We start from the raw sequence: 12,856 nt of genomic DNA on the forward strand, positions 1-12,856 counted from the left end.
AAGACCATCCCCAAGCAAAATGGCTGTCTGAGAAGGACTTATAAATAGCTGTTGAAAAAATGAGAAGTGAAAGGCAAAAGAGAAAAGGAAAGATATACTCAGTTGAATGCAGAGTTCCAAAGAGTAGCAAGGAGAGATAAGAAAGCCTTCCTTGGTGATCAGTGCAAAGAAATAGAGGAAAACAATAGAATGGGAAAAACTAAAGATCTCATCAAGAAAATTAAAGATACCAAGGGAACATTTCATGCAAAGATGGGCTCAATAAAGGACAGAAATGGTAGGGACCTAACAGAAGCAGAAGATATTAAGAAGAGGTGGCAAGAATACACAGAAGAACTGTACAAAAAAGATCTTCATGACCCAGATAATCACGATGGTGTGATCACTCACTTAGAGCCAGACATCCTGGAATGTGAAGTCAAATGGGTCTTAAGAAGCATCATTACAAACAAAGCTGGTGGAGGTGATGGAATTCCAGTTGAGCTATTTCAAATCCTGAAAGATGATGCTGTGAAAGTGCTGCACTCAATATGCCAGCAAATTTGGAAAACTCCGCAGTGGCCACAGGACTGGAAAAGGTCAGTTTTCATTCCAATCCCAAAGAAAGGCAATGCCAAAGAATGCTCAAACTACCACACAATTGCACTCATCTCACATGCTAGCAGGAAAAGGCAATGGCACCCCACTCCAGTACTCTTGCCTGGAAAATCGCATGGATGGAAGAGCCTGGTAGGCTGTAGTCCATGGGGTCACTAAGAGTCGGACAAGATTGAGCAACTTCACTTTCACTTTTCACTTTCATGCATTGGAGAAGGAAATGGAAACCCACTCCAGTATTCTTGCCTGGAGAATCACAGGGACGGGGGAGCCTGGTGGGCTGCCGTCTATGGGGTCACACAGAATCTGACATGACTGAAGTGACTTGGCAGCAGCAGCAGCAGCAGCAGCACATGCTAGCAAAGTAATGCTCAAAATTCTCCAAGCCAGGCTTCAACAGTACATGAATGGTGAACTTCCAGATGTTCAAGCTAGATTTAGAAAAGGCAGAGAAACCAGAGATCAAATTGCCAACATCCATTGGATCATCAAAAAAGCAAGAGAGTTCCAGAAAAACATCTATTTCTGCTTTATTGACTATGCCAAAGCGTTTGACTGTGTGGATCACAATAAACTGCAGAAAATTCTTTAGGAAATGGGAACACCAGACCACCTGACCTGCCTCTTGAGAAACCTGTATGCAGGTCAGGAAGCAACAGTTACAACTGGACATGGAACAACAGACTGGTTTCAAATAGAGAAAGGAGTATGTTAAGGCTGTATATTGTCACCCTGCTTATTTAACTGATATGCAGAGTACTTCGTGAGAAATGCTGGGCTGGATGAAGCACAGGCTGGAATCAAGATTGCTGGGAGAAATACCAATAACCTCAGAAATGCAGATGACACCACCCTTATGGCAGAAAGTCAAGAGGAACTAAAGAACCTCTTGATGAAAGTGAAAGAGGACAGTGAAAAAGTTTGCTTAAGCTCAACATTCAGAAAACGAAGATCATGGCATCTGGTCCCATCACTTTATGGGAAATAGATGGGGAAACAGTGTAAACAGTGACAGACTTTATTTTGGGGGGCTCCAAAATCATTACAGATGATGCTTGCAGCCATAAAATTAAAAGATGCTTGCTCCTTGACAGGGAAGTTACGACCAACATGCTGCCGCTGCTGCTGCTAAGTTGCCGCAGTCGTGTCCGACTCCCTGTGACCCTATGGATAGCAGCCCACTAGGCTCTTCTGCCCACAGAATTCTCCAGGCAAGAATACTGGAGTGGGTTGGCATTTCCTTCTCTGTATGACCAACCTAGACAGCATACTAAAAAGCAGAGACATTACTTTGCCAACAAAGGTCCGTGTAGTCAACACTATGGTTTTTCCAGTAGTCATGTTTGGATGTGAGAGTTGGATTATAATGAAAGCTGAGTGCTGAAGAATTGGTGCTTTTGAACTGTGGTGTTGGAGAAGACTCTTGAGAGTCCCTTGGACAGCAAGGAGATCCAACCAGTCCATTCTAAAGGAAATCAGTCCTGAATATTCATTGGAAGGACTGATGCTGAAGCTGAAACTCCAATATTTTGTCCACCTTATGTGAAGAACTAACTCATTGGAAAAGACCCTGATGATGAGAAAGATTGAAGGTGGGAGAAGGGGACGACAGAGGGTGAGATGGTTGGATGGCATCATTGACTCAATGGAGATGAGTTTTGGTAAACTCTGGTAGTTGGTGATGGACAGGGAGGCCTGGCGTGCTGCAGTCCATGGGGTCGCAAAGAGTCGGACACGACTGAGCGACTGAACTGAACTGAACCACAGAGTTGGTTAGGTGCTTCAGTTAGGTTCTTCGGTTAGGTGCAAAATTCACCTCCTTAACAACAAAAGATGCCTTTGTCAATCTCATCACTTAGGAAATTTGTGCCAGAAATGGGTACTGAGACCAAATATATAGTTCTTATTATAAATCACAATGTCACACTAGTCAGTGAGGCCCCAAATGCAAGAGCATCAAAAGTACAGAAAATACAAGAAAATACAGTTTATTTTGTTTAGTCCTGTAAACTCCCAAAAGATGATTGAAACATAGGTGCAGGTTTCTGGAAATCTTCACTTTCTAAATGGAAGAGTGCCTGAGAGAAGTGGAAACACCTTTTCTTTTTCCATTATCTTAGACTCTGTAAATAAAATTTGACTTGACATTCTTCCTTAGACTTGGGGTTGACAGACCAAATTTTCCTGCTCTGTCCAGTTTTAAAAGAAAAGATTCTTGTAAATGTGCTGTACTTTACAGATATTCTTAGTAAACTTTGGCAAGGATGTGGCTCAGAATGGAACTACTCTATTCAGCTGTAAATGCAGACTGAGGACCTGTAAAATAGTTGAAGAAAAGCTATGTGAGAAGAGAAAACATGCACTGTTATCACTGGTGAGCTGATCCTTTCCGGAACCTAAAACTGGGCCAGGAAACTGTTTCAACTCATCCCAATTGAAAAGGAGAATGAGATGGATGGGATAAAACTGAAAATGGAGAAGTGAGAGGCTTAAGGAGATTGTAAGGGTATTTAAGAATATATGGTCCCAAACAGACATTTATCAGAAATCAAAGGGACAATTCTCTCTTCCACATGAGGGAAATCATCTTTTGCTGCTGTTGGCATACTTTTCTGAGTATCTCTTGGCTGAATTTTCAAAATAGCAGAAGAATCAGTTTATCAATATATAGTGGGTTTAGTGCATTACTTAGAAATGTTGATATCATAGACTCTTAGACATATACATTTTAGGAATTAGAAAATTAATCCTATATATATGCAGAAACTGATTCTGAAAACAGTTATATTGTTAATACAGTCAAGTTATTCCATTGCTAGACACCATGTGGTGTTACTTTGAATGGCTAGATAAGTATACTGCCCTTTAAAGAAATGCGTGTGTGCTAAGTCGCTACAGTTGTGTCCGACTCTTTGCGATCGCATGGCCTGTAGTCCGCCAGGCTCCTCTATCTGTGGGATTCTCCAGCCAGGAATACTGGAGTGGGTTGCCATGCCCTTCTCCGGGGGATCTTCCTGACCCAGGGATCGAACCTGCATCTCTTACGTCTCCTGCATTGGCAGGTGGGCTCTTTACCACTAACGCCGCCTGGGAAGCCCCTTTAATGATATGGTTTGGTCCCAAAGATAAAATTAAAGATAAGTAGAGAAAAAATGAACCAAGAAGCATGTCTAACAGAATTTTCTACCTGGAAATCAAGTCAGTAATCTTGATTTAAAATGAGTTCTCAAAGCCTGCATTTTTATAAATTCTATAGAGGGACCATGAAGGGAAAGGCTACCCACTCCAGTTTTCTGGCCTAGAGAATCCCATGGACTCATGGGGTCACAAAGAGTCGGACACGACTGAGCGACTTTCACTCACTCACTCACTCACTCATAGAAGGTCCGTGGTTATTTTCTGATGAGAGACTGGATTGTCAGCATACTAGAGTGCCATTGTACTGCAAGATGCTTTTCAGGCTGTGAGATGAAAAATGTGACTGACTTTAACACTGAGTGTACTTTAATATTACATATTAATATAATAAATGGCATGCACAATTCAGTAAATTAACTTCACAACAATTCCAGAGTTTCATAATTTAGCAGCTGGGCCACCTCATGAAGGATCCATCCTTTCTGTCTTCTTGTTCTGCCATCTCCAGATGCTAACTCCATGGCTCATTCCTGGAAGAAAGAACACTCACTTTTTTTGTTTACCTTCTGAAGAGATAAGGAAAATTTTCCAAAAGCATGCCTGTTCTTGACCTCCTCAACCACAGTGGTTACCATGGTTGGTTCAAGCCAATCCTGATTTACACCCCTGGGGCTGGAAATAGTCCAATCTCCCTTAAAGTTTATGGCCCATTGAGTTCTCAAAATACTTGGGTTTCTATTGACAAGAGAGCAGGGGAAAATGGATTTCAGACCAACCATTCCTTCAAGAAGGCAGTGTGTCTGACAGTCAGTGGGGCACAAAGAAGGGTTTGCATCACTCCTTCTCCCACCATTGATATCAGCTTCTCCCTGATAGCTCAGTTGGTAAAGAATGCAATGCAGGAGACCCCAATTTGATTCCTGGATTGGGAAGATCCCCTGGAGAAGGGAACGGCTACCCACTCCAGTATTCTGGCCTGGAGAATTCCATGGGGTTGCAAAGAGTTGGACCCAACTGAGAGACTGTCGCTTTTCCCCACCACTTTATAAAAAGGAATCCTTCACTTAAGCTTGGCTATTTTTCTGGATAGAAGTAAAATAAATAATTTCTTCCTGTTGCTTTAACTGCAAAAGGATTTAAATGCAGCGCTCATGTGACTCTGATCCCTATTCCTGAAGCTACTAAGCTTAAATCCCTCAATCAGCTCAGCCAGTCCTTGTGGTTTCCAAACCCTTCACTATGTCTTCTCACCACATGTTCTTTATTTCTCGTTGATGAACTAGGAGAAACGCAACTTTCAAGACATACCTCTGGAGAGCCTTTTCAAATTCCTTGTGGTCATTCTGCACCCCCTTCTCTGGTGTTATCCTCTCATGCCTCCTCAGTTCAGTTCAGTTCAGCCGCTCAGTTGTGTCCTACTCTTTGCGACCCCATGAATCGCAGCATGCCAGGCCTCCCTGTCCATCACCAACTCCCGGAGTTCACTCAGACTCACGCCCATTGAGTCAGTGATGCCATCCAGCCATCTCATCCTCTGTCGTCCCCTTCTCCTCCTGCCCCCAATCCCTCCCAGCATCAGAGTCTTCTCCAATGAGTCGACTCTTCGCATGAGGTGGCCAAAGTACTGGAGCTTCAGCTTCAGCATCATTCTCTCCAAAGAAATCCCAGGGCTGATCTCCTTCAGAATGGACTGGTTGGATCTCCTTGAAGTCCAAGGGACTCTCAAGAGTCTTCTCCAACACCACAGTTCAAAAGCATCAATTCTTCAGCACTCAGCCTTCTTCACAGTCCAACTCTCACATCCATACATAACTACTGGAAAAACCATAGCCTTGACTAGACAGACCTTAGTCAGCAAAGTAATGTCTCTGCTTTTGAATATACTATCTAGGTTGCTCATAACCTTTCTTCCAAGGAGTAAGTGTCTTTTAATTTCATGGCTGCAATCACCATCTGCAGTGATTTTGGAGCCCCCCAAAATAAAATCTGATACTGTTTCCACTGTTTCCCCATCTATTTCCCATGAAGTGATGGGACCAGATGCCATGATCTTCGTTTTCTGAATGTTGAGCTTTAAGCCAACTTTTTCACTCTCCTCTTTTACTTTCATCAAGAGGCTTTTTAGTTCCTCTTCACTTTCTGCCATAAGGGTGGTGTCATCTGCATATCTGAGGTTATTGATATTTCTCCATGCCTCCTCAGTACCCACATATACTGAACTCAACACGCAGTTATTATGCCAAAGGCTTCATCGAGAGTCTCACTTAGCCTTCAGAGGAACACTATGGGACAGTTAAAACTTTACCTCAGTTTCATAAGTGACAACACTGAGACACAGAGAGGTTAAGTCATTTGTGAGGTCACACAGTATATAAATGGTGAGACCCGGATTCAAAACCAGATGATTAGACTCCAGAGTCCTGGCTCATGAGCATTAGATTCTTCAACCTCCTATGCTTTTAGCTCCAGAGTTCTTCTCGCCAAGTGACTGGAACATAGTGAACACTTTACAAATGTTTGCTAAATGAATGATTGACAATTTTTCTCTTCTGTAGAATATCATTTATTATGTGATGCCTGGTATTGAAAACACTGCTCCAAATGGTTTTTGACCAGAACAAAATAAGTGGCACATGTGGGAAGCCAGATAATGCTCCCTCCCAAAATTGTCTATATCCTAATCCCCAGAAGCTGTGAATGCTGTGCTACAGTCCATGGGGTAGCAAAGAGTCAGACATGACTAAAATCACTCACTCAATGACAGCTAGCAGTCCTCTAGTCCTCTTGACGTTAGGCACGGTGAGTTTTCAGACTACAGACAGATTAATCTATGAATCTAGATGCTCTCTTCTCATTTTTTAAAGGCTCTTAGTTGGCAGCTGCCCCCTCATGTTGCTCAAACCTTCTGGATTGTCGCCACCATTCTATGCCTGTTGTTGGCACTCACTGATGCTGCTACCTTAGAAGTTTGTTTCCCAAGAGGCCCATTCACAAGAAAAAACAAATTCCCCCACAGCCTTGGGACTGTGTTCTCATCACAGAATCTAACATTATGCATTTGGATGTAGTTAGAAATTGTTTTTAATCTAAATTTCTAAAATATCTGTGTATGGGAGAGAAAATTTATGTGAAGTTAAACTATAAAACACCTTTAAAGTATTTTGAATACTGACAATCAGTGATAGAAGTTCTGACCTCAAGCTAACAGATCTTTGCATTTATTAAATAGGATATAAAATATTTATTGCATGGCATCACTGACTCTATGAACATGAGTTTGGGTAAACTCCGGGAGTTGGTGATGGACAGGGAGGCCTGCCGTGCTATGGTCCATGGGGTTGCAAAGAGTCAGACACGACTGAGTGACTGAACTGAACTGAAAATATTTATTATTGTCTTGCCTACCTATCTACATTTGTGTTTTGTTAAGAACCTTGTTATTCCTCCTATGAATCAGAAAAATCATCTTTCTCACATTCCTTTAATAAAGTCTTTAACTTGGGAATTTGGTATATTTAATTCCCTAAACCATTTTTGAAGTGGCATCAGCTACTTCTGGAAACATATTAGAAATAAAAATTCTCAGTCCACACTCTAGTCCCACAGAATTAGAAACCCTGAAGTGGGGGTGACTATCTGAAACAATAATTAGGCTATTGAGCTATGTTAGGTGGCCAGGGTCACAGTATAAGAACTCTAAAGCTCTTTTAGGAAAAGTCATTCATATTTCAGTGGCTAAGAAACTTGGGTAAGATTGTCTTCTGGCAAATTCTAAGGATGTGCATGTCATTTTAAGCAAAAACTAGAAAAGAAAAATCTTCAGGAAAAAATAGACCAGGAAGATTATTTTTTGCATAAAGCAAATTTCCAAAGTTATCTTTCCAAGTTCTCCCAGGAAGTTGTTTCCCCTAGTTTCCACCAGGCTGTTTATGTACAGCAGTTACAATACCCTGATAAACAGTCTACATGTCTGCTCATTTGCAATCATCATCAAGTTGGGAACTCTGTGCATTCACCACTGTGTTCTTTGAACTTAACCAATGTATAACACAGAATCTCAGAAAGTGTTTGTAGTCTGAAATTTATGAGCCTATTTCCCTTATATCACTTCTCAAGGCAGGAACTCCAGTGTCTAGGATTCTGTATGTTTAATGCCTCTATTGTCATTGTGCTGGGCTTACAGTAGGTTCTCAATAAACCTGTAAATGAACAAATCAATGAAACCCTGATTGTTCACTTGCTGTCATGTCCAACTCTTTGCGAATCCCATGAACTGCAGTACACCGGGCTTCCCTGTTCTTCACTTTCTCCTGGGGTTTGCTCAAACTTATATCCATTGAGTCAGTGATGCAGTCTAAACCATCTCATCCTCTGCCACCCATTCTCTTCATGCCCTCAATCTTTCCCAGCATCAGAATTGACTGATGTGATCTCCTGGCAGTCTAAGGGACTCTCGAGAGTTTTCTCCAGTACCACAGTTTGAAAGCATCAATTCCTCCATGCTCTGCCTTCTTTATGGTCCAACTCTCACATCCATACATGATTACTGAGAAAACCATAGTTTTAACTAGACGGACCTTTGTTGGCAAAGCGATGTCTTTTCTTTTTAATCCTCTGTCTAGTTTGTCATAGTTTTCCTTCCAAGAAGCAATCACCTTTTAATTTCATGACTGCAGTCACCATCCATAGTGATTTTAAAGCCCAAGGAGAGGAAATCTGTCCCTGCTTCTGCCTTTCGCCCTTCTATTTGCCATTAAGTGATGGAACTGGATGATCTTAGTTTCTTTAATATTGAGTTTTAGGCCAGCTTTTTCACTCTCCTTTTCACCTTCATCAAGAGGCTCTTTAGATCCTCTTTGCTTTCTGCCATTAAAGTGATATCATCTGCATATCTGTGGTTGTTGATATTTCTCCTGGCAATCTTGGTTCCAGCTTGTAACTCATCATGCCTGGCATTTTGCATGATGTGCTCTGCATATAAGTTAAATAAGCAGGGTGACAATAAACAGCCTTCACCTACTCCTTTCTCAGTCTTGAACCAGTCAGTTGTTCCATGTAAGGTTCTGGCTGTTGCTTCTTGAGCCGCAAACAGGTTTCTCAGGAAACAGTTAAGATGCTCTGGTAGTCCCATCTCTTTAAGAGTTTTCTACAGTTTGTTATGATTCACACAGTCAAAAGCTTTAGCATAGTCAATGGAACAGAAGCAGATGTTTCCTGGAATTCCCTTGCTTTCTTTATGATCCAGCAAATGTTGGCAATTTAATCTCTGGTTCCTCTGCCGTTTCTAAACCCAGTTTGTATATCTGGAAGTTCTTGATTCAAGTACTGCTGAAGCCTAGCTTGAAGGTTTTGAGCATAACCTTACTAGTAGGGGAAGTGAGTACAGCTGTCTGGTAGTTTGAACATTCTATAGTCCTTTCCTTCTTGGGAACTGGGATGAAGACTGACCTTCTCCAGTCCTGTGGCCACTGCTGGGTTTTCCAAATTTGCTAATGTATTGAGTGCAGCACTTTAATAGCATCATCTTTTAGGATTTTAAATAGCTCTGGTGGGACTCCATCATTTCCACTAGCTGAGTCCCTTTTAATTCAAAAATTGAGAATAATAGAAACCCCAAAACACCATCACTATCAGGGTTCTGATGAAAATGGTGTACAATCACCCTTTACAGCAGAGTTTTTATTGTCACTTCTCAGAAAAACTACTGGAGGAGGGTCAAGTATTCCAAGTATTTCAATATGCATCTAAGCAAGTTTCTACTGCATGTAAAAAATCCTAAAACATGTTTTGAAATTTTGGTTACAAATAAATAGGTGCTTATTGTGAAAATCAAACATTCATAAATTTATAAGTTAGAAAGAAAAGTCCTCCATGAATACATCCTCCAGAAGTGGTTCATGTGTATCCCCTTAGACAACTTCTGTTAGTGTTCTAACATAAGCTTTTTATAACCATCATTATTTCTATTACTTTTTTTTTTTTACATCTCACAATAACAGGATCCTACTAGGCAACCTGTTTAGCAACTTGCTGTTTAAATTTAATAATATCTTAGACATTACTCCAAGTTTTTAGATGCAGGACTAGCTCATGGTTTTACTGATTACACAGAAATCTCTTGTATATGTGATCCCTACAACTCCAATCCCTTAGCAATGGCTGTTTGAGTCATTCTGGTATCTCTTCAGTATATTTAATGAGCAATAAGAAAGAAGAAAGTGAAGTCGCTCAGTCATGTCCAGCTCTTTGCGACCCCATGGACTGTAGCCTACCAGGCTCCTCTGTCCATGGGATTTTCCAGGCAAGAGTACTGGAGTGGGTTGTCATTAATAAGCAATATCTAAATGGCAATTCTTAAACACAACTTTGCATAACTACATAAGGTATCTACAACAGAAGTTTCTATCAGTGGAATTGCTACAATAAAGTATACATTATGTACATAAAGTATACATTGTAGACATAAAGTGTACATAATGTATACATAAAGTATACATTCTACAGTAAAGTATTGATGTTTAAAATTATAATTGACTTTACTAAAATATCCTTTGGAAAAACCTCACCAGTTTGCATTTGCACCAAAAGCACGAGAAATTATCTTTACACTAAGTTTTAATCACGATTTTCACCAATAAGTGCAAATGATATATAACTTTAAATTTGATTAGTGAAGTCAAGACTCTTCAAATTTACTAGAATGTAAGCTCCAAGGAGACAGAAATTACCATCTGTTTCCTTTACTGCTATTAATATATACCTGTTTAGAATGGTATCTGGCACACAGTAGGCATACATATTTGTTTAATTAAGTAATGTATTTTTCTCCTCAGAGTGCTGTTTTTTCCATGTAGTTTGCCTATTTTTCTACCAAATTTTTGATTTTTTTTTTTTTTGCCTCCTAAGAGCTCTTGGCATAATAAGAAGAGAAACCATTTGATATGTGCTGCAAGTATTTTTTCCCAGCTTGTCTTTTTATTTTTTGGTGTATTTTATCTTTAGAAACTACATTTTTGTGAAGTCAAATGTATTAACCTTTTTCTTCAAGCTTCTTTCATGCCTAGTTTTTCCCACTTCAAAATAAAAGCAAGATTCACATAGATTTTCCTCTTGTTCTTTCAATGTGGGCTTAAGGGTTTTATTTTTGTTTTCATCTGATATTTTTATCTGGTCTCTATTGATTGGAAAAACACATTGTATAGAATAAAGAGCACACAGGTAAGGAATCACCAAGTTAAAGAATTCAAATTTGTACCTAAACACGGATGCATTTTTATTTGACATTTCTTTTTACTCTCTTTCCCAAACACAAACAAATAACTTTGTTAGTGTCTTTTTTAAAATTACAAATATTACTCATATACATTATAAATATCACAAGTTAGAAACATTTAGAGTATACAGCAAAAAATCCTCCTTTCCTTTCTTTCTCTGCCACTGTAATTCTAGAAGAAATCTCTGTCAATAATTTGTTCTGTAGTCTTTAGGACCTTTTCTTACGTACTCACAAATACATACACACATCAGTGATGCTTTATTTTTTCTGCTTCATATAAATGAATTGCACAATATGGTTTATGAATGTAGAACTTCTAAAGCCAATATAACAGCTGTCATCATATTACTGTATGTATATGCAGATTTCTAATAGGTTTGCAACAGTTGCATTCATTTTTCCAGGCCAGAATACGGAAGTGGGTAGCTGTTCCCTTCTCCAGAGTATCTTCCCAACCCAGGGATCGAATCCAGGTCTCCCACATTGCAGGCAGATTCTTTACCAACTGAGCCACAAGGGAACCCCAAGAACACTAGAGTGGGTAGCCTATCCCTTCTCCAGTGGATCTTCCCAACCCAGGAATCAAACTGGGGTCTTCTGCACTGCCCACAGATTCTTTATCAACTGAGCTATCAGAGAAACCCAGGATATACTACCATAATATAATTAATCACTTTCTATTCTTTCTATTATTTTCCTGTTTTAAAACATTACAAGTAATGGTTCTGTGACGAATCCCATACATATTTTTATGTTCCTATGTAATTATTTCTGCAGGATGGAATCCTAAAACATGAAATTGCTGATTTGAAAGGAACATGAATTTACAGCAGACTAGAGTTTGGGAAACACAGAGAAGCCTTTGTGCCCCTCATAGCCCACTGTGACGACTCCACCTTGCACTCTGCTTCAGGAGTGCTATGGAAAATATTTTCTTTTAAGCATACATTTTTGAACATAAAAAATACAATTATTTGAGTGTAGGTTTATGTACGCTTTGCCCAGCAATTCCACTTTTAGGGATCCATCCTATAGCAACACTCCCATGAAATGAAGTAGCAAAAGTTCAGCTCTGTAAACCAATTATGAGAGAAAGGTGTTAGTTTAAAATGTCATGATTTTTATCATTAATGGGCTAAGAGCTCTCAGTGAAGTGACCTGTATATTTTGCTTGAATTATCAGTCACAGGACTGGAAATTAGCAGAGCATCTTCGCAGAGAGATGAGGAGGGGGCGTATGTGCTAGGACAGTGGGCCAGGCATTGAATGCTTCTCAGAACTGAACAGCGCTAAGCAAGCTGCTCCACTGCCCTACAGAACTCTGGGGGCTATCCTACTATTTTAGGGGGAGGGGCTGTCCTGCCATCAGGGGGTGCTGTGAAGGGAGCTACCCAGCAATCAGGAAGGCCACCCTCTTCATTGATGGGGTAACTGGGAGTTGGTTGAGATATCTCAGGTCCTTTCTCTTCTGATCTTCATTCCTCAATCACTTGGCTTGAGGCCAGAACTATCTTGCAGGGAGAAAAGTCAAGGAACTTTAACAAGGGTTTTGAAATTCAAATCCCAAACAACTTTTTACATCTGATCAGTTCAGTTTAGTCGTTCAGTCCTGTCCGACTCTGTGACCTCATGGACTGCATTACACCAGGTCTTCCTGTCCATCACCAACTCCCAGAGGTTACTCAAACTCATGTCCGTTGAGTCTATGATGCCATTCAACCATCTCATCCTCTGCCATCCCCTTCTCCTCCTGCCTTCAATCTTTCCCAGCATCAGGGTCTTTTCAAATGAGTCAGTTCTTCCCATCAGGTGGCCAAAGTATTGAAGTTTCAGCTTCACCATCAG

Source organism: Capra hircus, chromosome 1 (genome assembly GCF_001704415.2).
Source record: "Capra hircus breed San Clemente chromosome 1, ASM170441v1, whole genome shotgun sequence".
Lineage (NCBI taxonomy): Eukaryota > Metazoa > Chordata > Mammalia > Artiodactyla > Bovidae > Capra > Capra hircus.